The sequence below is a fragment of the Lissotriton vulgaris genome, chromosome 10 (genome assembly GCF_964263255.1).
Source record: "Lissotriton vulgaris chromosome 10, aLisVul1.2, whole genome shotgun sequence".
Lineage (NCBI taxonomy): Eukaryota > Metazoa > Chordata > Amphibia > Caudata > Salamandridae > Lissotriton > Lissotriton vulgaris.
In genome coordinates this window covers 32,283,033-32,308,190 of record NC_141698.1, presented here as the reverse complement: position 1 = coordinate 32,308,190, position 25,158 = coordinate 32,283,033, and the positions used below count along the sequence as shown (strand labels likewise).

The 25,158-nt window shown below is 42.8% G+C and overlaps 1 protein-coding gene across 1 annotated transcript in view; it reads right to left on the bottom strand.

The window, feature by feature from the left end:
- LOC147684424 (catechol O-methyltransferase-like) overlaps window positions 1-1,290 on the bottom strand; it is a 195,297-nt gene extending 194,007 nt beyond the window's left edge. Inside the window, exon 1 of the mRNA XM_086940354.1 lies at window positions 981-1,290. The gene's annotated coding sequence lies outside the window, so the exon portion shown is untranslated. The remainder of the gene's footprint in view (window positions 1-980) is intronic.
- Window positions 1,291-25,158: the final 23,868 nt, after the last annotated feature.

Below are 25,158 nucleotides of genomic sequence, written 5' to 3'. Positions count from 1 at the left end.
GGAGTAGCAGTGAAACAAGTTACCTACAAAACAGGATATTGAAGGGGAATACATATTCAATATTCATTCCATGCCCATTCAATGTCAGACCTCTCTGCTGATAGTGCTACCACGGACAGAGGCCCGTCTTAGTCGTGGCTTCACCATTAAATGCAAGGGGGGGGGGGGTCGACTGTGAAACTCAGAAACAAGGCCTCCCACAAGGGGACCCTTACAAATAGAGAGCTGTGAATGTACTTTTACCTGCACTGACTCCGTCTGCACTTGGGCCTAATACGTATGTAGGCTTACCACGGCTGGCAAAGGCTTATATCATCGTTTATTTTGTGGGAAAGTATGAACAATTTGGGGGGAAAGTCTAGAATGTCTGAATCGTGAGAGAGAAGATCAAAGAATTAAGGCCTGAGATGGCAAAATGTCTAAACTAGTCCCCAAAAATTGGGACAGTCTCTTGCATATCATAATAGGTTCCAACCCCCTGCTGCTGCGCTGAGCAGGTTCACTCTGTATTGAGCTGATATCAGAAGCTGCAGTCAATATGCTGACCAATCAGATTTGTTACAGTGGGGGCACTAACATGCAATAAAAGCCTGCCTTCAGGCCTCCGAGGTGAGTGATGCAATAATGCTGCGCCTGTCTCGCGGCTTTCACTGCTGATTGGCTGCTCCCAAGGAGTGCTTTATGATGGCACAGGTGACAGGTATATTATACTCACTACCTTTCATTCAACCACCGGTGTTTACCAGGTACATTAGATGAACGCACGCAGGTCATGTTAGTTTTTTTAATTAAACTACCTGGAGGACTTTACTAAACCACTATTGCTCCGAGAGCGCGTGCTCTTATATAATTGGCCCTCACCTTGACCACACCCCTCTTCCTTAGATACATAACTTCCATAGCGGGCAATTACCATATCATAATGACCGCTAAAAGGTGCATTAATGCTACATTATTCCCTGCCCCCCATTGGTTCATACCTGTTACAGACTGGAACAGCCTTCCTGAGTGAAAAAGGGGGGTGTGGCAGCTCTCGGCTTCCAGTTCCCTCTGAAACCTTCTTGAATTGTGATAGGAGGGTTTGGGGTGAAAAGAAGATGGAAAGGTGTTTCTTTTTTGGCGCTTCCCGCGGGCAGAGGGTGAGGCGAGGCCGGGCCCCTTGAGGCGATGACCCGGGCAGGCAGCGCGGGGTGACCCGGGGCCGGGACTGGGAGTGACCTCACGGCGCTCTCACTGCGCCTCGAGTGAGCCGGCGATCACGGAGCGCTAATCCCTTTCCTTTCACGCTGGCAGATAATCCCTCCTCTCCCCGCGCAGCCGGGCTGCTGAGGGCGGGCAAATGGTTGCCGTGCTCCGAAGCCAGGAGAAGCCAGGCAGGAGGGTGGATTATCGCTCCCCCTCCCCCCAGCACAGTGCAGTGCAACAAAACGCAATATCCGCCGCCTATAATACTGGAGTTTGTGAGCCACTGAAAACTGAAGCCAGAAGCCAGGCTCTGGCTCTGGCTCGGCTCGAGGTCTTCTTGTAACCTCGAGCCCAAAACGGGCCAATCAATCATAGTAGGTGACGTGGCCTTGTAGCTACAGCTGCCGATCATTGAACAAGGGGGACATGCACATTTTCCTATAACAAAAAAAGTATGGGCGAAATTGCGGATCTGCGGTCCGCAAATTCTCAAAAAAAATTCTGCGAAATCGCGGATTTTTTTGCGATTTGCACTGGAGTACTTTCTACTGGCTAATCCAGTAAGTGCTACCTCGTTGGGTAAATGTCTAGTGCTTTTCCTACACTGCAACTGCGTAAAGGGCCAGATGATTTGTCTCCACTGACCATGTGCCTGTAACTTTGCCACCGCGCCAAAAGGCGCCGAGGTCCCTTGAGTGAGCTGTCCATCATAGTTGGGAATGGGCGGGAAGACGTTTGATACCGCTAGTGTGTGGTGCGGGGCTTCTATGCGTGTCACATGCCTCTTGTGTATAAGGTCAGAGAGCGAGCAGGGCAGCAGGTGAGGAGAAAGCAGCCTCCTGGTCACAGGAACTACACGGGATTGCGCTCCAGAAACTCATGGATTCAAAGACATCCCTCGAGTATTACAGCCAATTTTCGACGGCAGATATGGGGTTAAAGCACACTTGCCCAGCCTCGACCGTGCTCATTTATGTTTTGGGCTGATTAAAACGTTACTGCATTTGAGCCTCAACTCGGGCACCTGCTTTATTTATATCTGTAAGTGCTTCCTGTTGAGGTTTAATTTTTGGCCCAAAGGAAGCACTTACAGAGTTAAGGCAGGTGCCCAAGTTGAAGCTAACTTTGTAACCATTTTAGAATGGCACCGGCAAGCTGCCAAAATTGAAGTTGCAACTTGCAAGTTGCAACTTCAACTCTGGCAGCTTGCCGGCGCCATTCTAAAATGGTTACAAAGTTAGCTTCAACTCGAGCACCTGTCTTAACTGTAAGTGCTTCCTGTGGGCCCAAAAAAAAATCCACCCGCGAGCAGATTTGCGGATTTTTCGGCAATTCCGCGAGATTCGCGGATCGCAAAATTGGCAAAAATCCGCAAATTCCACGAGCGGAACGGATTTTTGGCCCACAGTTGTAAGTAGTCTTTGTGTGTTCTTGGGCAAGGTTTTCGGTATGTACAACTGCCAAAAATAAAACGCTGATTCTGCCTGTCACCCAAGCTCAGCATTCAACGTTGGTGTCACAAAGAGATACCTGTCCAGTGGCGGAATTGCACAGTGTGAAACTGGAAAATCTGGGTCCAATCCCAGCGTCCCCACTTGACCAAGTTGTGTGATCCTGGGCTTCTTTTCTTTACTGAGCCTCCTTGTTTTAATTATTATATATGCGTTCAGGGTGTGTACTGTACTAAACCTCTTGTGTTAGCCTATAATGTTGCTCCAAGTATAATAAGAATCCAGGCCACGTATAAGGTACACATGACAACCAGCCTCCCTCTTACATCACTAATAGCATTGTCATCGGGGCAGGGATGTTTCTCAGTGCATGGTATAAAAGTCACTTTTAACCCCTTCGACGCTGGCGTAGCCTCCTCGCACGCTGATGACGAGCCCAGCTCGTCACGTAACATGCGTTTCCGCAAAACCCAGCGTGCGAGCGGAATTCCGCTAGCGTGCATGGTGTTAATTAATACTTCAAAAAGCAGAGATATAATCTGATGTACTAGGGTGAAACACTTCCACGTGTTAAAGAAATACCTTTTTTGAATTTTGGGGAGAGATTATCAACATTTTTGCATGATGTTTGTATTATTACTTCTATGCCAAATAGTTTCTCGGCTCGGCTCGTGTGCAGTCTTAGAGCCAGAGCTGTTCTTGGCTCGGCTCGTGCGCAGACTTCGAGCCGGAGCTGTTCTTGTCTCGGCTCTCCCTGTTCATTTGTTGCCTCACCCACCTACGTACAATACCATACCCACAAGCACACCAGACAATATACCATAACACTTCACATCACACCACAGCACGCCACATATCACCACAACATGAGACATATGGCATACCTTATCACGCGAAGCCATACTGCAGTGCAATGAGCAATTAAAGGTACTTCCAGCACCACACCATCAACTGGATAGGCAAGGGGAACTCTTGTGCAAATAGAGCAAGCCTTAGCTAAGTTAATAGGTCTGGCTTAGTTAAGCCTGAAATGTTGTTTTTTTTGCGAACATGAAATAGGCATTAAGGGCCGTATGCATGAACACATTTTCCCATAGACACATAATGGGCAAAACCCTTTGATGCATCTGTCCCTAAAAGCTTATCAGTAAAATTGCACTGAAGTGACCTACTTTTTAGGCGGATGTGCACATGTAAAATGAAAATGGCATTACCTACAGAAAAAAGAGACAATGGCTGAAGTGGGCGGCCCCATTGCTTCAGCCTATATGCAGTGCTGGGATATGAAAGACACTCATCCATATATAATGGATTTCGATGGCTGTTTTTATCAAAACTGAGCCTGGACAGACAGGGCGAGCTGTCTCTAGGTAAAACCTAAAAACAGGTGATTCTGCAGTCATCACTTTTTGATGGCATTTCTAAATCAGGTCTTTAAAAGCACAAGTTCAGCCTACTTGGGCTCCGGGAAAAATGATGCTCCAATGCTGCAATCACCCTTCTAAATTAAATTAATGCTGCGAATCACAAAATCTTAAAAAAAAAAATAGACAAAAGAAAGGAAAGCAGTGATATCACCTCAAGCACCTGGGTCGATAAATCGCTCAGGACCACCTTTCAAAATTCAGTTACCCAATGTACAAAGGGGCTGATTTACAAGCCCCTTGCGCCGGCGGTGCATCACATTGCGTGACGCACCGGTTGCGCAGCCTGCTGAGTGATATTTACAAGCACAGGCAAAGTCACCCTGCGTGACTTAACCCGTGCTTGTAAATATCGCCCCTGTTTACTCAACACTTTGCGTGTTAGGGGAGAAACATGGGTGCTGCTGTGGGTCTTCCCACGGAACACTCATGCCCACTGATGCATTTCCACATTTACGAGAAATCGTAATCTGGAAATGCATCAGAATGCTCCAACAAGGAGAAATATTTTCATTTCTCCTCGTTTTTTTCCTCTTTCAATGCCTGCTGCATTCTACAGCAGGCATTGGAAGAGGAAATCACTCAATTGGTTGTTTCTGTCCATCGAGGTGTCCCTTCCTGCACAAAAACAATCTCCCCAAGACTCGGGCATCTTTGCACCATGGTGCAAGGGTGCCTGTGTCTGCGCATGGCAGCAGTTTGTGCTCCTGCGCAGGGGGAAGCACAGAGATGCAACATATTGTCGTACATCTGACGCATCCCTGAGCTTCGAAACTAACGCAGCACGGCACAGCAAAATGACTTGCGGCACCGCGCTGCGTTAGTTTCTTGTAGATCTGCCCCTCTGTGCTTAATCCGAGCCAATGGTTGCAGGTGGAGCCCACCAGCACTCATTTTTGGGCACCAATGCTTATTGTTCCTCATCAGAGTTTTTGATCCAGAGCAAGAGAGTGAAAAACACACAAGGAGGAAAGAAGGAGGAAGAACAAATGTCACAAAGAAAGAAAGCAGGACCTTGCAGGAGTGAGATAAAGAGGCTGGGAGTGTCTGGTGGTGGACTGAAGAGGCCTGAGGTGGATTCAAGACTACACAGCCCTGGTATTCGGCCCGCTGACATACAATAGCGCCAGCCGCAGGGTTCCGAGCAAAACTCTGGGCCCGGCACTTATTCTGTTACAAATTAAGAAATTACTGTTACAGTCACAACCACCTAGCAGAGGCAGGGCTATGACCTACCCTTGGTAAGGAATTCCCTACACTGGTAACCACCCTTCAAATGACAGCCCAAATCATCCTTCTGGTGAGGTTTGCATTTTTGGGTTCAAGAATTAGAAGGAAGTGGCTGAAGTATTTGAGAATATGAAGCAGGTGGGATGAATTCATCAAGTCACAGTGGGAGTGGCCAACCAAGAAAGTGATTTCTGGTTATTGTGCAGTGATGTCACAAGACCTCCAGTGGCTAAACAGTGGGGTGGGGGTGGTGGGAGGGTAGAAGGGGAGCAAGGTGGGGGCAATAGGATGCCTCTCTAGCAATACAGGGGCTTCTTTTGCTAACTGGAGCATTAGTGCCATGTTAGGACAGCGCCGAGAGGGCGGCCAAACTGGTGCACAGGTATTCTGAAAAAATGCTAAAAAAAAGTAACCATTTGAAAAGTGGGAATGAGAGGTGGGGTATATGTGTGAGACATTTACATTCTTAAAAGGCAAACATACCGTGCCACCGTGCTGAAACGGCCCTCTCAGACAGGCAGAAAAGTGCACAGGATAGGCCACGCCCCTAAGATCCTTCTCGCTTTAACTAGTGTTTTGAAACTATTGAGTAGGAAATAGTCTTTGGAGAAGGGTTTTCATTGTCCACGAAGGGCTATTGGATTTTAATGAAGATGAATCGGTGCATAAGGCATCCAAATGTAAGAAAAGTTATTTACCTGTAATAATGGTTCTGCAAAGGTGGTATCGTTCGTAGATTTGCATGCTTGAATCATCCTAGTCATCATGCTCAGAGTCTTGCCGTATAATTCAAAAGCAACACAATGCAAATCATAGCCTGCAAAGGCTTCAAACACTGCCTCTTTAGTAGCCTATCTATGTCATTGAAAAAGATCCAAACTACAACCAATGAGGTGAGAGCTGGGCCTCCACTACTGGTAAGTGAGACTCTAACTGGAGGACGAAGGGCTGCACAGGAATCTGCAAGATGCCAACTCTGCAGAAATGTTGTCTCAGGTAAGTATCTTTTTTCTTCCCTCTCACAGGATCTCTCATAGCTTCATAGGCTTGAATCGGAATAACCAAGGGCTAGATGTAGGTAAACTACATTTACCGATTCTAAAATACCGAATTTTACGGATTGGGTACTTTAGAATTGGTAAATGCTATGTAGGTAATTACTTGGTAAGTATTACCGAATAGGTACGATTCGGTATTTACTGGATCGGTAAATACCGATTTGGTAATTCCCATTCATTCCTATGGGCCTGTAGGCCCATAGGAATAAATGGGAATTACCTAATCAGTATTTACCGATTCTGTAAAAGGGGGTAACATTCAAGGGTGGCAGGGTGTCACTTTGACACCATGTTGCACCCCTGAATTGTGCATGGGGGCACATGTGGCACACATTCATGCCCTAAGGGCATGTATGTCTGCCACATGGCACTGGTACTAAATGCAAAAAATTGCTTTTTTTAGGGTTTTCGTAATTTACCACCAACTTGTAGTTGGTGGTAAATAACTAATCCTTACAGGTGAAAAGCACTCACTTGAGTGCTTACTACATTTCAGATTCGGTAATTTACCAAATCAGTATTTAAGAATTCGGTAATTTACCTACATCCCAAATGCCTAATACCGGTCGGTAAATTCCTACATCTTGCCCCAAGTGCATACATATAAATATATACACATACATATACACATATTCATCATTAAATGACAAAGAAGCACTGAATAAATAGAGAAAGGCACGGAGAAAGAGAGAGAGAGAGGCTCACCGTAGACAAAAAACATCCAAGAACTGCTTGACAACTGCTGCGTCTTTCTGTACTCCCGCCTCCTGGCAGTAGGTTCTCAAAATAGCTCTGTCTTTCTGGAACTGTGGAAAAGATTCCATTTTGTGAAGGACGAAATGTAGCTGAATTTTCTAGCTTGCATCATTGCCATTTCCAAAAAAGGTATTTCACTTTTCCTCTGTTACTTGGTTCGACTGGACTTCTCATGCACTGTAATAGGATAGTAATGAGCAGGGACACTGGAATTATGTGGCAGGCCAGGGCCAAATTATGAGGCAGGGTTGAGTAAATTGTGCAGCAAGAAAAGGCAACTCATGCGGCGTAATGTGGCACATTGTGCTATAGTATTACTTAATTATTTCATCACTTTTATACTTTTTGGGCATTGGTTGCACGTCTTTAGTACAAGTTTAACACCCCAATATAGCAATAAGCAACAGAAAGGTGACCAGTCAACCTTTGCGAAGGGCCTTCCATTGTGCTGCAACGCACCACTGCATTTTTTGTAACTTTTAAACCGCTTGAGCTAGAAACAAATTTGTTTTGCAGATTATGCACAAGATGATGGATTATGTGGCAAATCTATAATTTTGCGAAAAATGCAGCAGCTGCACAATCACATCTTTCAAGTGGCCCTGGTAATGAGCTGCCATAACACTCGTAGTCTCGTACAGGAAGAAAGCACTGAAGTCCTCAGATGAACGCTTTAGAATCTTCCATTGGTACAGAGAGGAGGCTGGTCTGCTGATCCCTGAAGTGTGAGATAGCTCCGAGATGCCCCTTAGTTGAGGTGCGCTGCAAACCTGCATGCGTCAAGTTGAGAAGATACAACATAATTTGACCCGGTAAAGATAGGAGTGAGCGAAGACTTTGGTTTTTGCACCTGACACAAACACCTTTCAATTTTGCTTCATAGATCTTGTTGGTGTAAACTACTCTGGTCTGATACAATAAGCCCTTACAGTCTTTAGGAATGTTTAGAGGGTATCACTCATGATGCACAGGATCTATGCCGACAATCAAAGTGATGCTGAATTCGGATGTAGGACTTGGCCTTTGCAATGGAGCTATCATATTTATACAATAAGGCTTTCTCTTCAACCTGTCTGATGAGCAGCAGCAGATGAGGGTAAGCAGCAGAGAAGAAGAGGCAAAGGTGCCTTACTATGTTCTCAAAATGCATTTCCTCACAAACCTGGTTTTGTATGCTGGTCGCCACATTTTTGGTTGAAAAGAGATCAAGGTTCAGCTTTCCCCTACACTGGAACATTTTGCCCAGCTGCTTTATTTATTTCTGTATTTGAGAGTTTTATATAGTAGTTTCAATACCAATTTGTGGCATTTCCCAGAAGATCTTTTATGTAAGTCCTCTTACTCGTTGGCTTCTCCTGATGAGTGTTCTTCTAAGAGTGCTCCTTGTTGTAGAAATGCCCACTTCCACCCATCTTGTACTTCTGCTGAAAGAAGTTGTGACCTCGTTCCTCATTAATTTTTCACACAGTCAATTGGCTCATATAATACGCGTAAACAAACAGCACCTCTACCTCCTCTTAAATCTAAAATTGTTGATCTACCAGAACATCACTTAATACAACCTTGGAGGAAACTCAGACTGTGCTTTCTAAAGCTGATAATAAAACGGTGGAGGTTAAAAATATTTGCAAAGAAATATGGCCTGTTTGTCAATGAAAGTTTTGATAACGAAATTGAAATCAGATACAATATAACTATGTTGGAACAACTGCTTCTCGTCACAGCAAAAAATCTTCCTAAGAATAAATTATTTCTGGAAAACGATAATACAATTTAAGAATTTTCAATTTATCTGAAGACAGAGAAGGTCCAGATGGCAGAGGATATTTAATCTCCTGAATTTGAAATTCACAGGTTGAGATTGATAAGGCCCAAAGTTTTCCTTCACGTTGCAAAGAAAATCACCGCAAACCCAGGCAAGTCATATTTAAAGTTCTACGTGATAACCATATAGTAGTGATAACAAAAAGGCTGAAAGAGAAATTCCTTCTTTATTAGTTAATGGTAGGACCATATTTTTATATATCAAGAATTTGCAAAGGCAACAGTAACCATTCGTAAAGGATTCACAAAGTTATTACCTAGACTCAAAAACTGTGTCTTCAAATAGGGTCTTTTTGACCTTTTGACTATACCAATTTGGACAGAAAATATTTCTAAAGCATTTCATCGTCGTGAAGATCTGCGAGCCTATCTTGATAACCAATATTCTATCATTATGGATACACGAGGTTAAAGATTAATCTGATCATAGGTTTTGCAGTATTCTAGTCACCAATATGCAGGCAATTTTTTAATTTTACATACTCTAGTTAAGGGCTTGTGTATTAGCTATTTTTGTATATGTGAGCATGCCTTAAAATTGTGATTTATGTTGTACTTTATTTACTTTCTTTTGTACTGTTTGTCTTGTTTGTTTTGTGTGTTCTATTTGTAAGGGCTACATTGTTTTTCTTGATCAATTTTTCCAGAATATTAAAATTTTACCTTGTTATTCATCTACTTATGGATCATTCACATCAGCTTAAACATATTTCTGTCACTTTGAAGGGTTGAAGACACCCAGGTAAACACAATAAAATATTAGATCATCTTGCTAGACATAAAGCTGATATTTGTTTAATTAAAGAAACTCATATTGAGGATAAGATCTTATCTCTTTTTTAATAGAAATGGGTATTATATCTTCTCCTGCCGTTGGAGGAAGAATGTAGTTGCAATTTTATTCTCCAAAAAGCTCCAGTTTCGAATACTAGATAAGTGTTATGATGCAGATGGTAGGTTTTTAGATGCTAAGGTCAAATTAGATACATTTGTTCTACATTTAGTTAATATTTATGGCCCTAGTGCTGATGACCCAGCTTTTTTGAGAAATATCACTACCAAAATTATGAAACTAGCAATGTTCCCCTTATAATAGGTGCAGATTTTAATTTAATATGTGACTTTCTTTTTGATAGACCATCGTCAACTAAATTAAGACTCCCTAAAGCTTGCCAGCTCTTAAAAACTTTGATTAAGGATGGCAAACTTGTTGATATTTGGATACTCTGTGCCTGATTTAGATCTTGGCGAGGTGAATATTCCATCACAAACGTGACGGATATCCGATCCGTCGTATTATGCCCCCATTATATCCCACGCAGACCGTAATACGGGAGATGGGATATACATCAAGTTTGTGACTGAGTATTCCATCCGCCAAGATCCAAATAAGGCTCTCAATTTTCCAACCCATCAAGATTTTATTTTCTATTTCTCATAATTCTTATTCATGGATTGAATATCTGTCATCTTCAAGAAATCCATGCCTCTCAATTTTCAATCCAGTAGTAGGGAATATTAATATTTCAGACCATACTATGATCATCTATGTAGCTGCATGTCTCAAACTCCTTGCGATCAGCATGTATGTACCAATATTGTTCCAATCCTTAAACAACACAATGTCGATTGCTACCTCAAAGTCGTTATTGTTTTGTTAGGTTTAACATGCCATGAATCATTTGTTTGTGCTGACTCTGATGATTCATTTGCTGTTTTATTTTGACAGCATATGTCAGTTCTGGAACATGCTCAAGTGACCTGCTTACCCCAATTGCTTAGCTGTTTGTGCTGTCTCTGATGACTCCTTTACTGTTTTCCTTTGGCAGCAGGTCTCAGTTCTGAAACATTCTCAATTGAGTTGTACTACCCTGCTGACTCACTTGTCTGTGCTAACTGATGACTCGTTTGTTGTTTCCTTTTTCTAGTGCATGCAAATAAAAAAAACATGCTTGAAAACACTGCCTTCTGGGACGACAGAGGGTGTATCCTTCCAACCGTGCTTGCTATTTGTGTTTGGTTTTGAAAGGAGCAGCCACATCAAGGAGCAAAACAAAATGGTTTTCTTGATTCAGGAGAGTTGTTCTGGTCTTTGCACAGATCAAGGCTGCATGTGTTTCCCGAGACCGTACTCTCTGGCTCTGCATGCTTTCCGTTCCCACTCACCTTCCTCAGATGTTTGGATGAGGTAACACCTTCTGGTGCTCGAGCAGGAATCCTTCTGGGCAATATGGAAACAAAGCACATCAGTAAGGTCGCAAATTGGGGGGGGGGGCACATTTAGTCCTGCACTAGGGGTTGGTCAAGGGGGAGCAACCGACCATAGCATGAGAGACAAATTGGGACCTAACTCCTAATTCCTCTCAGGAGAGATTTGTTTTTGGACATACAGACTTGTTTTGGGAACTAGCAATGGACCTTTAAAAGAACTGTTACAGCTTTTGATTCAGGGATTTAAAGAACTTTGTGTTATTTAACATAAGAAACTGAAATTCTGGAGTTTGTTCTTAGTGGAAACAACCAGCATTTCCTTGTGTGAATCATAAACACAATTCTTCATGAAAGTAGAATTTTTGACTAACCTTTTTCTTTCCAGATCTCCTTCCCTGCAGTACCCCCCTTAATTTCCCTTCCCCCATTTAGCCACATTGATACTCTCGTGAAATATAAAACTCAGAGTCGTGCCGCCAGAAGGAGGGCCTTTTGAGAGCATTGCTTCCGAGGAACCGGGATAACATTAACATTAGATGGTTTATGAATGTTGGCATTGCTCTTAGAAAAGAAAACAAAGTTAAAACATTGGCTGCTGTTAAAAAATATTTTTCTCTCAACAATGGCTACATCTATTAAATGCTGGAATGCTTTTAAAGCATATATCGGAGGTCTAACAATCTCCATCATGGCTTACAAAAACAAGCAGTCTACCTCTAAAATATCTGAGACAAAGAAACTGCCAACTTTGAACGTCTATGTATTTCCACTAATTATAGTTTTAAGTTCAAGTTACATACATTTTGATTTATGTACAATTTCTTACTTAGCAAAAGAGCTGGATTGCAAATATCCACTATGGACCTCGCATCACCACAGCAGCTCCCTTGAAACCGCTGCTGCACAGTGTATCTCCACGCAAAGACCTGGCATCGGCTCTGCCAAGCAACTCATCCTCGATGTGGGACTTCGCATCGTTCCACAACCAGGATTTAAGGTAGTTTTGTTCAGGCTGCTGGACTTCTTCCCTGTAGCCGCCCCACGCTCCATCGCAGTCGGCATGAACTTGTGACTTTTTCTCAGTTTGGTGCGATCAGATAACTACAGTTGGCATTTTGTGCTTATAGGCACGATTTTTAGTTAACACAAACTATGCAGATCTCCTGTTCTGTAGAATGGATTTTTCATTTTTGTGTCACATACTTTACTAACTTTTACTCTAAATTTGCCCAAATGGTGTTTAGATTTTACTTGTGTTGTGTTTTCACTTTATTACTGGGGGAAGTGCTACATAAATACGTTACATATTGCCTCTAAGTTAAGCCTGACTGTTTTATGCCAAGCTATCAGAGGGTCAAGCACAGGGTTATGTAGGATTTGCATGTGTTTCACTCAGACAGAGATTGTGTTTTCTGCTTAAGTAGGGTTTCACCACCCTCAACCATTAACCCAATTTCCAGCACCCGCTAATAGGTTATGCTAAAGTCAAAATTGATAAAAATGAATGGTGTACTTGGTTTACCTGATTTTTATAAATACCATACATCTTTCATAATAAAACAAGTCTTCTTCTGGTTTCTGCAGATTGATCCTTTATTTTCTCCTAAATTGATTCAAATTGAAGAAAATGTTGTACATCCTTTCCCATTACCAGCATTATTGTCCATGTCTAACTCTAACATACTTATAAAACCTTTTACATTCATCAAGTCAACTAACTACAGCTACAATTATCAAATCAACGACAAGATTTTGAATATTTATTCCATCTACCTATTTCTGCCCCCCCAAAAACAATTCTCTCTGGCACAATTCCGTGATAAAATTGTAGCATAATATTATATTTTGGAAACCTTGGATTGCACCTGGAATAATTTCTTTAGATGACTTTTGGGACAGTGCTGTATTGTTTTAGCATTTTCAGAATTACAGTGTAAATGTCTGCTACCCTCTTTTGATTATTATAAATATTTAAAAGTTTTCCAAAGAATATACCTATTGCAAACATTTCTGATCCAGGATTATTACATTCTCTAGAAACCTGGAGAAAAATCTGGTTATTTAATATTTTTGTTGACCTCCTGTTGCCTTATATCATATAAATATATGTATCTTATTTAAGTGTTGGCATTGTAATCAAACTGACTGTCTTTAAAACGTGATATCTGAGTGAGGTTTTTTTTTTGGACTGATGTTTGCCATGTTATTACTAAAATACTTCCGATATCTGACACCCTGTCTTATAATTGATTACCTTTAAATCTCATGTGTTAACTCATACTATGTCTAGTTTCACAACAAATTATTTGACTATTATCTTCTGCTACTAAATCAATAACATCCAAGTAGAAAAATGCATCTTTATTATCTGTTCATAGCTGGTGGTCCTGGATACCCTTTACTAGACAAGGTGCAACAATATCCACTATTGGTTCTTTTGGTAAAACCCTTTTTTTTACAATTGCTTTGGAAACCAGAACATGAATAGAAGTTGATGGATATGTAATAAACGTATTATTATTGTGTGAAAATTAACCTTATTTTAATGTAGATTGCAATCAAAGTAGCTCTTTGTTTATTAACTTTTATTTTGAAGTTTGTTTCATCTGTACAATCAATTATTTATTTAAAGAACATTTATATATGACTGTTCTGTGTGTACATTAGTTCTTTCATTGCTTGCACATTTTCAGTACTTTATTTTTACTGTCTTTTATTGCTTTGAAAATTAATAAAATGTTTTGAAACAGTAATGTTTAGACAGAAGGAACTAGATGAGTAGAAATAGTTGGCATACTGAGAGTTAAAGACCTAAAGCGAGGATGGGAGACAGCCAGAGTCACTGTGAAAGAGAAAGAACAGATGGAAGGTGCAAACCCAAAATGCTCTCTCATTAATACAGCAGGTACAGTGGCACTGGGGTGGAGCCTGGGGTGGGGATCAATGGCGTTAGGAGCAAATTGGATTTTGGAGGGGTCAGGTTTACTTTCATGCTCTAATCTGAGCATCAGTAGGGTAAGTGTTGGGTTTTAGAAGGGGCATATTTGCTATTCCCACTCCAACCTCAGCAATAGTAATGAAATTGTTGGATTTTGGAGGGATCGGATTTACTATTCTCACTCCTACCTAAGCAAAAGAAAGGAAAGTGTTAAACCTTGGAGGGGTCAGGTTTACTACTCTCTCTCCAACGTAAGCAAAAATAGAGAAAGTGTTTTAACTTGAAGGAGTTGGCTTCTGGTCGGACTGGGACAGAATATAGGCCCATGCCCCAAACTAAAAGTGGCCCCAATTAGTGAATTAGATATCTCAAAATATGGCCATGTTTTCAAATTGGGGCACTTTTGAACGTGTAAAAGCACGCTTAATAAGTGTTTTGCAAGGTGTGTGACTGCATGGATTTAAACTTGCTACAGACAATGTTTATTTTATTATCAGGGAAATCAACTATAAAAACAGGCTCAGCGGACCATAAAACAGGCCCACAAATAGCTAAAACACTGGCCCATGCACGGACATGTCAAACCAGTCCATAAGGCATTACCTGATTGCCCAACAGGCTAGTCTGACCCTCAGTGGCTTTATCCGACATATAATATGCACAGTTTCACAATTACCAATGCATTCCTCTATCCCTGAGCAGATTCTTCCATTTTACACTTGGAAAACGATTTACATGGAAGCAACTCCAGAAGCCGGATTTACCTTACTACCGGTAGTGAGGGTCTACGTGTGCACATAGATAGCCCTGTTCAGTGAAAACTGCAGGAGCCAGGGCAAGTTACTATGAAACCTAGATGGATCTGATGTAACATACTGGTTTTCTAGTTGCAAGAATGAAATGTATTTAGGTACGCATCTATTTGCTTTCTGGTCACTTAGGTTTGGATGAAGCCAAAAGTATAAGGGACCTTTACAATTTCAAAGACAAAAGTACAATTACATAAAGAGCTAAACCAGAAAAGAATAATAATAATAATAGAAAATAATAGTGCTGGAGGGTTAATGTAAGCAAAAGTAGGAAACGTATTGGACTTCGGAGGGGTCAGTCTTACTACTCCTACTCAAATATAAGCAAAAGTTGTTTTTGGAGGGTTCAAATTTAGTACTCCTCATCCAAAGTGAGCAAAAGTAGGTAAAGTGTTGGGCTTTGAAAGTGTTGGATTTATTATACCCACTCCATTCTTAGCATCAGTAGGTGTTAGACTTTGGAGGGGTCAGATTTACTATTCCTGCTGCTACATTTGTTAAATAAAATATTTAAATGTAGACCAAAAAAATTAATGATATTTAAAATGATAACGTCTATTTAGTATGTATAAAACAAATACATTATAAAATACAAATAAAACATTCAAAAGATTAAAACTATTTTAAATTAAAATGCCTCTCTCCCTACTGCTCTAACTAATAAACACAGGCAAACATTTCAAATTAATAAACCAATAAATAATATTGTAAAATTGAAAAGATTTTAACATTAATTACTTATTAAATAAAATAAAATAAATACAATTCATACATAATAAATTAACACAATTTGATGATTAAACAGATTGGCCAATTAACAAATAGTTAAAAACCAAGAAATTATTAAAATAATTAATTATTAATTTACACAATAATTAATTAAAAATATAGTCACATAGAAATATAACTTATTAAAGCCAATAATTTACATTAGAAAAACTTCCCACCAAAATGCCCTACAAACCCAAGACCTTGCTAATTAATTAACACATTTAAATTCAATTCTGGGAATTACATTTCATACAAAAAGCTTCAAACTATACTAAAACAAATTAAACCAAAATAATATTAAAATACTAATAACATAGGGGCTCATAAGGATGGCGGAGGGACAGTGGCGGTCCCTCTGCCATCTGACTTCCATTTGTCCCCGCCACATTAGGATGGCGGGGGAATCGCTTTGTGACCCTGGCGGTCAAAAAGACCGCCCTCCACACTTCCGCCACAGGCAATCTTCACGATTGCCTGGCGGAGTGGTCAGCATGGGTAAAATGGCAGCGGTGCCTTTCCATGGTGGTGGAACCGCCATGGAAAGGCTGGCGGAGGCTGGGTTTGGGGGCCCGTTGCGGGTCCCCTCTGTGTGGGGGAGCGTGTATGTGTACTGGTCCATTGCCATGCACCACGTGGCATTTTGGCATTACTAACGGTGCTGCAGCCAGCAGCACCATCCGCAATGATCAGGGCCCTGGATGCGCCCACCATGGTGGCGGGCACATTCTAATTCACTCAGTGGGACCACCGCCTTACCGACGGGTAGTTCCAGTACCGCAGCGATGGCAGGCGGACTGATGTCCACCCACCATCATAATGAGCCCCATAGTACTGAAATAACTATATTTTGATCGAACTAATTATAAGGCAATGTGTTATTCCCCTATATTAAATAAACCATCATTGTATACAACTATATTAATAAAAACTATTATGAATAAGTAAGAAAATGATATTTTAACTGTTAGACTTGGCATCTTTTGGCGTGTTTCCCCTGAGTTTTTGCTTTCTGACCTCCTGGTTTTGACTCTGTTTTTGCTGATGTAGTGTTTCTGCGCACTTTTCTCACTGCTGATTGTGGTAAATTGCAAGTGCTCCTGTGGTAAATTGTGTTATGAATTGTTGTTTCCATGATTGGATATTTGATTTACTTGTTAGTCCCTTGTAAAGTGATCTGAGTGTGCCAGGCCCTGTGAATCAAATGCTACTAGTGGGCCTACAGCATTGATTGTGCCATCCACATGAGTAGCCCTGAAAAGTTAACTCAGACCTGCCATTGAGTCTGCGCGCAGTTTGTAACTGCCATATCAACTTGGCCAGTGCACACTCGTGCCAGTCCCTCACCTTCCCTTTTCTTACATTCAGCCACCCCTAAGGTAGGCCTAAGGTACCCCTGTGGGCCGGGTGCAGTGTATGTGAAAGGTAGGACATGCCCCTCAAAAATTAGAGAAAAGAGAATCTCTCACAGTGGGTTAAAGTGCTCAATTCAGCACGGTCTATCCCAACCTGTCAGTGGATAATGCATATCCTTGTAGAAGACCCCTCACTCACCAACCTGGTTGGTGACATGCTTCATCATCGGGGTCCCACCCCATAATTTTTGAGGGGTAACTCCTTCTTTGTTTTTGTAATTTATCCCGGGGACCAGGAGTTCCCAACTCACATAGATTAGTGTTAATTCCCTAACTCTCTCTTTTGTTATTTAAAAGGTAGGACATGCCCTGGTGTGTGTGGCATGTCCTGATAGCAAATTAGCAAGGCAACCTGTTCCCCATAGGACAGAATGGGGAGTTTGTTTGTAACATCTTATAAACATAACTGGCCCAGGTAATTAGGTAGGAAAATAAGTTTCAGTATGCCTGAACTCAGAATCTAAAGATGCATCTTTTAGTGAAGGTGATTTTTACATTCTGTGTTTGAAAATACCAGTTTTAGAAAGTAGGTATTTTCCTGCTCAGTCATCCTGTGTGCCTCTGCTGGAGTGTAGATTGCCTGTCTGGGTTTTAGATGACAGAAGGGTGGGGAGCAGGAGTGGCTCCAGACATAAATATTGGGGCCCAGACCCCTGAACTTTAGAACTCTTTTGGATCAAGAAGACTGCCAAGAAGAAGAGCTGGAGAAGCTGTGAGGAGGAACTGCCACCTTGCTGTGTGCTTTGCTGTGTTGGCCTGCAGTGGCTGCTTCTGTCTTGGGCAGTGAAAGGACTGGACTGAACTTTCTGCAATCTACTTGTGTGAGTTTCTCCAAGGGCTTGAGGTAGAGCTTGCCGCCAGTTCAAGAAGTCTCAGGAACAGCAAAGACTTCAAGCTCTTCTGCCTTCAGCACTGAGGACTGTGTGTTTTGTGCTGCAACAGAGGAAAAAGCAACCCAACACCGTCCACGACTCCGCTGCCGACTCTGTGTCCTGAAGGCACCGCACAGGGCACCGCTGCAATGCCGCACCGCGACCCTGGTCTCACCGACAATGCCTGCTGATGCCACCACCGAGCCGCTGTTCGCACCGCAACCTGTGGGCACCGTACTCCGCACCGCCTAGCTTCACGACGACACCTTGGCCACCCCACGACGCCACTCCATACCGCAATCAATGCCGCTGCTTGCACCATGGTTCGAGGGCACCGCTGGTAAAGTTACACAACACATCACCCTCATCCCGCACTGCAGCCTTGGCCTACCGACGCTGGCGCCATCGACTCTAGACGACATCGCTCCAGCAATGACGACGCAGCCGCTGCTTGCACCGCGACGAGCACCGCATTCACTTGGCACCGCGACCCTGGTCTCACCCACAACGCCATCTGACACCGCTACCGATCCGCTGCTCGCACCGCGACCTCAGGGCACCACACGCACCGCTGCACTTCGCCACACAGCACCCGACGCCTGCCGACACCAATGCTTCTGACTTCAACAGAGAGGAGTTAGATTTGCAACGGGTGTGACTTCGAGGGCCCAACGACTCCTGCACCAACCTCCAGAACCGACGCCTGCTGACTCTGTGCTTTCGGAAGCTCAACGAGAGGTCGCCAACGCCCTGCATTTTTAAAAGGTACTGTTTGCGGGTCTTCCGGCACTGTAGCTGGTCCGCAATGCCGCGGTCAGCCAGAACTGTTTGGATTTGTTTGTTCACGACACCGTCATAGCCCCGGACGGAGCTATCGACTTCAAGGAACTGCTTTTCAAGGTTATTTTGATAACTGAAGATTTCTAAGTACTATATTGTGGGTTTTTATCATTTTTGGTCTTGTCTTAAGTATATAAAAATATTGGATATTTTTATAAACTGGTGTGGTGTCCTTTTGTAGTGCTTACACTGTATTACTGTTGGTTATGTGCAAATGCTTTACACAATGCCCCTAAAATAAGCTTGACTGCTCAGGCCAAGCTACCAAGGGGGTAAGCAGGAGTTATATTAGGAGTGTCACCCCCTTATCCGGACTAGAGTGGTGGTTTCTGACTGGCTTTGGCACATGCCCTAGCCTACCAAAAATCCAATTTCTAACACTTACCTTCAATATTAAGTCCCACAATAGTTTTGAAATCACAACATTCTTGGCCCGCTATATTTTTTAAATCAATATTTAGGTAAAGCTCTCAGATTACAAACAAATGTAACTAAATTCCCTGCAGCAAGCCCCACTCAAGCACACAGCAGATCTTATAACAAATCGATGGTGCACATTATCAGGGACAATGTCTCTCTCAATGACACGCCATATCTTGTGAAGGCAAGGCCGGCCTTTAGTATCTGAGAGCTGGGCACACGCCCAAGGTGATGAACGTCAGCAGGGGCTGCCTTCATCTGTTGTCTTCCGTGGAATTTAACACCATTTCTGGAGGCTGCTGACGTCAGCTTCTGCATTTTGACTGTTTTTTAGGTCGGAGCCTACCAGACAGCGCAGCTTTCTGCTTGCTAAAGACATCTTGGGGACATTCAGAAAGCTAGCCTAGGAATGCATTCCACTGGTAGCTTTGTGGTTGTAACTCAAATGGTCTGGCATTGTGTTTGCTGGCTTTATTTGTCCTTTTTGATTTTTCTCTTCTGTTGCCCAAACTCTGTTTACTGTATTCTTCCATGAACTCACTCTCAGTAAACAGGCCAGTAAATCTTGCTCTTATCTTGTCACATTTGCTGGACTTTCAAAGACAGAGATCAAATGTCATGCTTCTCCTTAGGGGGCTTGGTGTTTAACTTTCTTTCTCTGACTTCAAAGTGAGAGAATTTATGTGACTGCTGAATATCCATGTAAGAGGAGAGGGCGTAGATTGTTTGTTTCTGGCGCACAACAAAAAAGATAACTGTGTTGATGATTCAGAATATATCAAAATTAGTACAAATGATGCACATTTTTTTGTAATTCCAAAGTGTGGTGGAAACATATTTGGATATGATCAAAACAATCAGTACACTAACTGATGACATTTGCACATGATATTGTTTGTGTGAAGTAAAACTGCATAAGGGTGCAAATATAAGGGTCATTTCAATTGAAAAGGTGTTGTCTGTAATGGCAGTGATCTACCACACCATGCATACTCCACACAACGGCACTCCATGCCCTTCCACTCTATGCCATTCCAATCCATTTGACAACGCTCAATTCCACTCTGCCATGCCACTCCACTCTAAGACACTATAAGCCACACCATGCCACTTGACTCCACCACACTCCAATCTGCGCCACTCCCTTCAAGCCACAACACGCCACTCCACACCACTTACCCCACTCCACCCCAATCCAATCTACCTCACTACCCACTAATCTACCTCACTCCACTCCAATGTACCCCAATCTACCCCACCCCAATCCATGCCACTTTTAGCCATGCTGAACAGCAGCCACACTGGTGAACGACATGGCTAAAACACATTGCCTAAGCCAATAGCGTAGGCTATACCAATGCTTGCTTACTCATGGCTCTCCTTTTTATTGCCCCCTCACCTTCCCACTACGTTTCCCATTGTTTTCATCACTCAGACAGTTAAAGAGGAGGAATGGGAGGGGGTGCCCAATTTGGGTTTGCCTAGGGTGCTCACTGAGCAAAAAACAGGTGTGGTGAAAGGTATTAGATCGGCCACCGCCTACCTGGCTACTGCCCATGAGGGATTCCTAGGAAAAAAATACTCTGAGGAATTGTTCATAATTCTGCGAAACCCCATGTCTGTAAAGTAACTGATTACAAGGAAACACTCAAATCCTCTGCGTGTAATAAATTTGCCTCACCTGAAAACATTACCACACCCTCTGTATGTTGGTGCTATGGTTCAAAGGCTGCATCCGGGAATAGTGGGTGCATTTGGCTTCAGGGTCGGACTGGGACAGAAATTAGACCTAGGCCCCAAACTAACATTTGTCCCCATGTAGCTCTGGGCAAAAGCTCACTTAATCTCCCCAACAACTCTCTCAAAGTTCCAATGTGCTCTCTGCCTTGATTGGTGTTTGTTGAGTTTGAATAATAAACACCATTGGTTGTTTTTCTCTTAATGCTTGTAGATATTATTGGTATTCCAATAGACTCCGGTGTTTACAGGTGATTTGAATGATATTGTACCAGTCTGAAGTAGGGTAGGATTTTCCTCATTCTCTGTTCTTTTTCTTCAATAGCTTTACTTTGTGGAGCGTACTCTGTACTTTTCTTTAGCTGTTCTTGTGATTTTTGTATATTTTGCCTTTTGTAATTTCTCCAAAGAAATGTTCACACAACTCGAATTCTCTTAGTTCCTTAGTATGTTTCTCTCTCAGTGATAATGTTTAGGGCTTAGTGGTTGACTGTACGATAAACTAACAAACAGATATATTTTTTATTTCTTTTTATTAAACATTTCAACAGTAAGACACATCAGGTGACATTTACGGATCTTATAGAATTCCTCGGTGACATTCCATACATTAAGATATTGAACAGTATATACAGTCAGGGGATCAAGGGGACTCACGCACATCCACTTCATCCAGACACACCGGAGGAGCACAGACATCTCTCCTGTAGTGATTCCAGGCCTCCCACACTCTACCCCACTTCTTAGGACATCCCCTAGCAACATAGACCGACCTTTCCCTGAACATACACCAGTCCAAATCATCCTTCCATTTCTCAATCCGGGAAGGAAGGTTGGCCCCCCACAGTTGGGCAATATTGGATTTAGCTATCATGAACGCCAACCTTGCCCTTTTGCTTCCGGTATGCATTTAGGTCCGTGGGCTCCCAGACATTTAGAATACACCTGCGGCTTCCGGTTGCAATTCTATCGCCAGAACCGCCCGAAGCGCGTCATGGACCTTTCCCCAGTATGCTTGCAGGCTAGTACAATGCCACAGAATATGAGCGAAAGTCCCCAGTTCCCCACAACCTCTCTTGCATTCACCGCCTTCCGAGTGGCAGATCAGACAACGCCTGGTAATATAAGACCTATGCAAAATCTTTAACTGCACCAACCTGAGCCTCATCTGAATTGCCACTACCCGCGGGGAGGAGACCACCTTTCGCCAGTCTTCATCGTCTAGCTCCAGCCCATCCTCATTCCAATGTCATCTAAGAAGTCCCAGTGGATTCTCCATGTTATTACTGAGCTTTTTATATACTAAAGAGATGGTTTTCTCTGGAAGATGTCCGTCCAATACCCGGTGCTCAAGGGGAGAGGCTTCGGGGAGTGACATACCAGTGGGAAGGTGGGTGAGTAGTGCATGTAGGACCTGAAGGTAACGGAAATACGCACAGTCGTTCAGTTGGTACTGTTGCTTGAGAGAATCAAAAGTGTGAATTGTTCCCTCCCCCAGACATCCTTTATTTGCGTGATCCTTATGAGATCCCACTTATCGAAGCCTTTAGACCTCCATAGACTGCCCAACCTCTCCGAATTCCACAACGGGGTGGCGAGCGTGAGTCTCCCCTCCCACTTAAGGTGTCTATTTGCCGCATGCCACACCTGGACGGCATCAGCCGTAGGTCCTGTAAGTGGAAACCTGCAGATCCCCGCATAGAGCGCTCTAGTGTAGTCACCACCCGGCAATTGCCAGTAGTCCATAGCATAGCCAAGGTCTTCTGGGGGCCCATATATCCCGTGATTCACCGCCGGCAACTGGGAAGCCCAATAGTATTTCCTCAAGTCCGGCAATCCTATCCCCCCATCGTACCAGGGAAGAGTAAGCTTGGAGAAAGCTATGTGGGGCCGGCCATCCCAGAGAAGCTGCCTCTGGAGTGCCTCTATTTCCCTAAAGTAGGACGCGGGAGCCGGCTCCATCGCATTCTGGAGAGCATACAGAACTCGGGGCAAAGCCATCATTTTAAAAAGCACCGCTCTACCTAAAAGGGAGAGCGGGAGCGCATTCCAGCGCGCGACATCTCCCCTAAAGCGCGTAAGAGGGGGGCACAAGTACCTAGAATATCGGAGCCTAGGGTCAAGCGTGATATAGATTCTTTGATGATATATGTATGTCTAGGAAAGCTTTTTTTTTCTTCTTTCCAGTTTTAAGAGCGATTGTAATGGTGTCATCACTTCTGTTAAGGGTTTTCTCAATTTATTTGAAATTGTTCAAATTAACTTTCCAAATATGTGCCCTCTATATATCACCATCATCCTACGATGTGACCGTTTGAGATCTCATTTCAAAGTATTTTTTCAGTTTCAATGTATGTGTCCATAGAAATATTTGCATTTTGGAGAGGACATGTTCCTCCCTGTTGACATTCCAATTGCTTGCAGGAAGAGCTGTATACAAAATTTGCAATATAAATCTACAAGTTCAAGCTTGTAAAAGGAAACCTCCTTCCTTTGATCGACAATCTTTAATAACAGTTCTTCAGGGTTTCTTTTCCCCCTTCGTGAAGCACACTTCTATAAAGATTTACTGCATCACATGTGGATTTTATGTTATTATCTTCACATGTACAATTCTTCAGTTTCAATAGGATACCACCAGTTGCATTTTTAACAAAGTGCCAAGTCGTGCATATTTTTGTGTGTTTTGGGTATTTCATAAAGCATCAGTGTGATCACTTCTGTTTACTGTCTGCATCATGCTGTTGTTCCTCTTTCATTTGAAAGATTGCTCAGGAAGCGTATATCAATGTAATCATTTTTTTTAATCTCCTTTTTCAAGTCTGTTGAAAGTTTTTTATACTTTTGTTCTTCAGCGAGTATAAACAACCTATTGATGTACACATTCTATCCATTAGTTATGTAGCCTGAGCTTTGCAGCTTTTTGTTGATCATTTCTTTATTTTTGGCAAGTTTTTGAAAAGCTTTTAATTCAGAATTTTTCTAATTTTACTTTCGGCCTCTGGTTATAGCAAATCTGATGAATATCTTTAATCACAGTTTTACAAAAAGATCTGAATTGTTTTATTGAATAATGGTGCCTAGTGGATGCTTTTTTTCTATGTTTGAGTATACTCATTTTCATCACCGGGTAAATATGTATTGAGGGTGAGAACTGAAGCAGAATGATGCTTTGCCATGTTATTGGTTCTTTTGGTCTGTCACAGCTGTGATAAACGCTCCTCTGAGGACGGGGCAGAGTCCCAAAATGCTTATAGATCAAAGTGTGTACATGGCAGCATTTTGTATTGAAAGAGGGGATTATGGATCTATACATTAATAGGAAGAATGTTAAACCTCAGATATCCCATAATCCTTGAGTCTGTAAAATGGAGATGGTGGAGAAGTGTGGCTCACTGGTTAGAGGAGGCAGACCTGGAAGCAGAGGTCAGCCTGGGACCAGGGTTCAATTCCCGGCTCGGCGGGGTCTTGAGTCTTAATAATGTCCATGGACTCGACAATTCTCGCTCCGGTGCCTACTCGATTCACGGGTTCACACTGCGACTCTGGGCAATAGCTTGCTTAATCTCCACAACGGCCCCTCGCGGTGGGATGCCTGGCTTTCACCTTGCGGATACCCTGCCGGGGTTATCTCACAGGGGAATACCAGGACGGGTTCCCTAAGCAAGCGCTTAGAAACCGCTTGGTGATTTGCGCTATATAAATTCCTGTACATTTACATTTACATGGTGCTGGCCTGTGTGTCTGGCGCTGGCCTGTGTGTCATGGGAGTTGTGTTGCCCAATGTGAAGGAACATGCCAAATTAAAAAGGCAGGGAGCCATTGTGTTTGCTGCATTTGTGTGCCTCAAGGGGGTGCTCTGCTCCGTATTGTGTGTGTGTAACAGGAAAGTAGTTTATGTCATTACAATTCTGTAACTTGTTTGCCTTTGTGGCTGCTCCACTTGTGCGAGGTGTCTTAATTCAGAGTAGATGGCAAGTAACCTGTACAATACGTTTGGTTTTGTGGTACAAACACCTTTTTAGTACATTTGTGTATTACTCTGATGCATTTCTGTTGTACTGCTTTCTGTTCTCTGTTTGCATTCTGAGCAAGGAGTGGAAAGCGGCTTCCTGCCTGGGGTCATCTGTACTCTCTGCATATGGTGTTGTATCATGTGACGTGGTACTATGCGGTGTGAGAGTCCGCACCAGGCCCGGCTCCAGGAATTTTTATTTGGG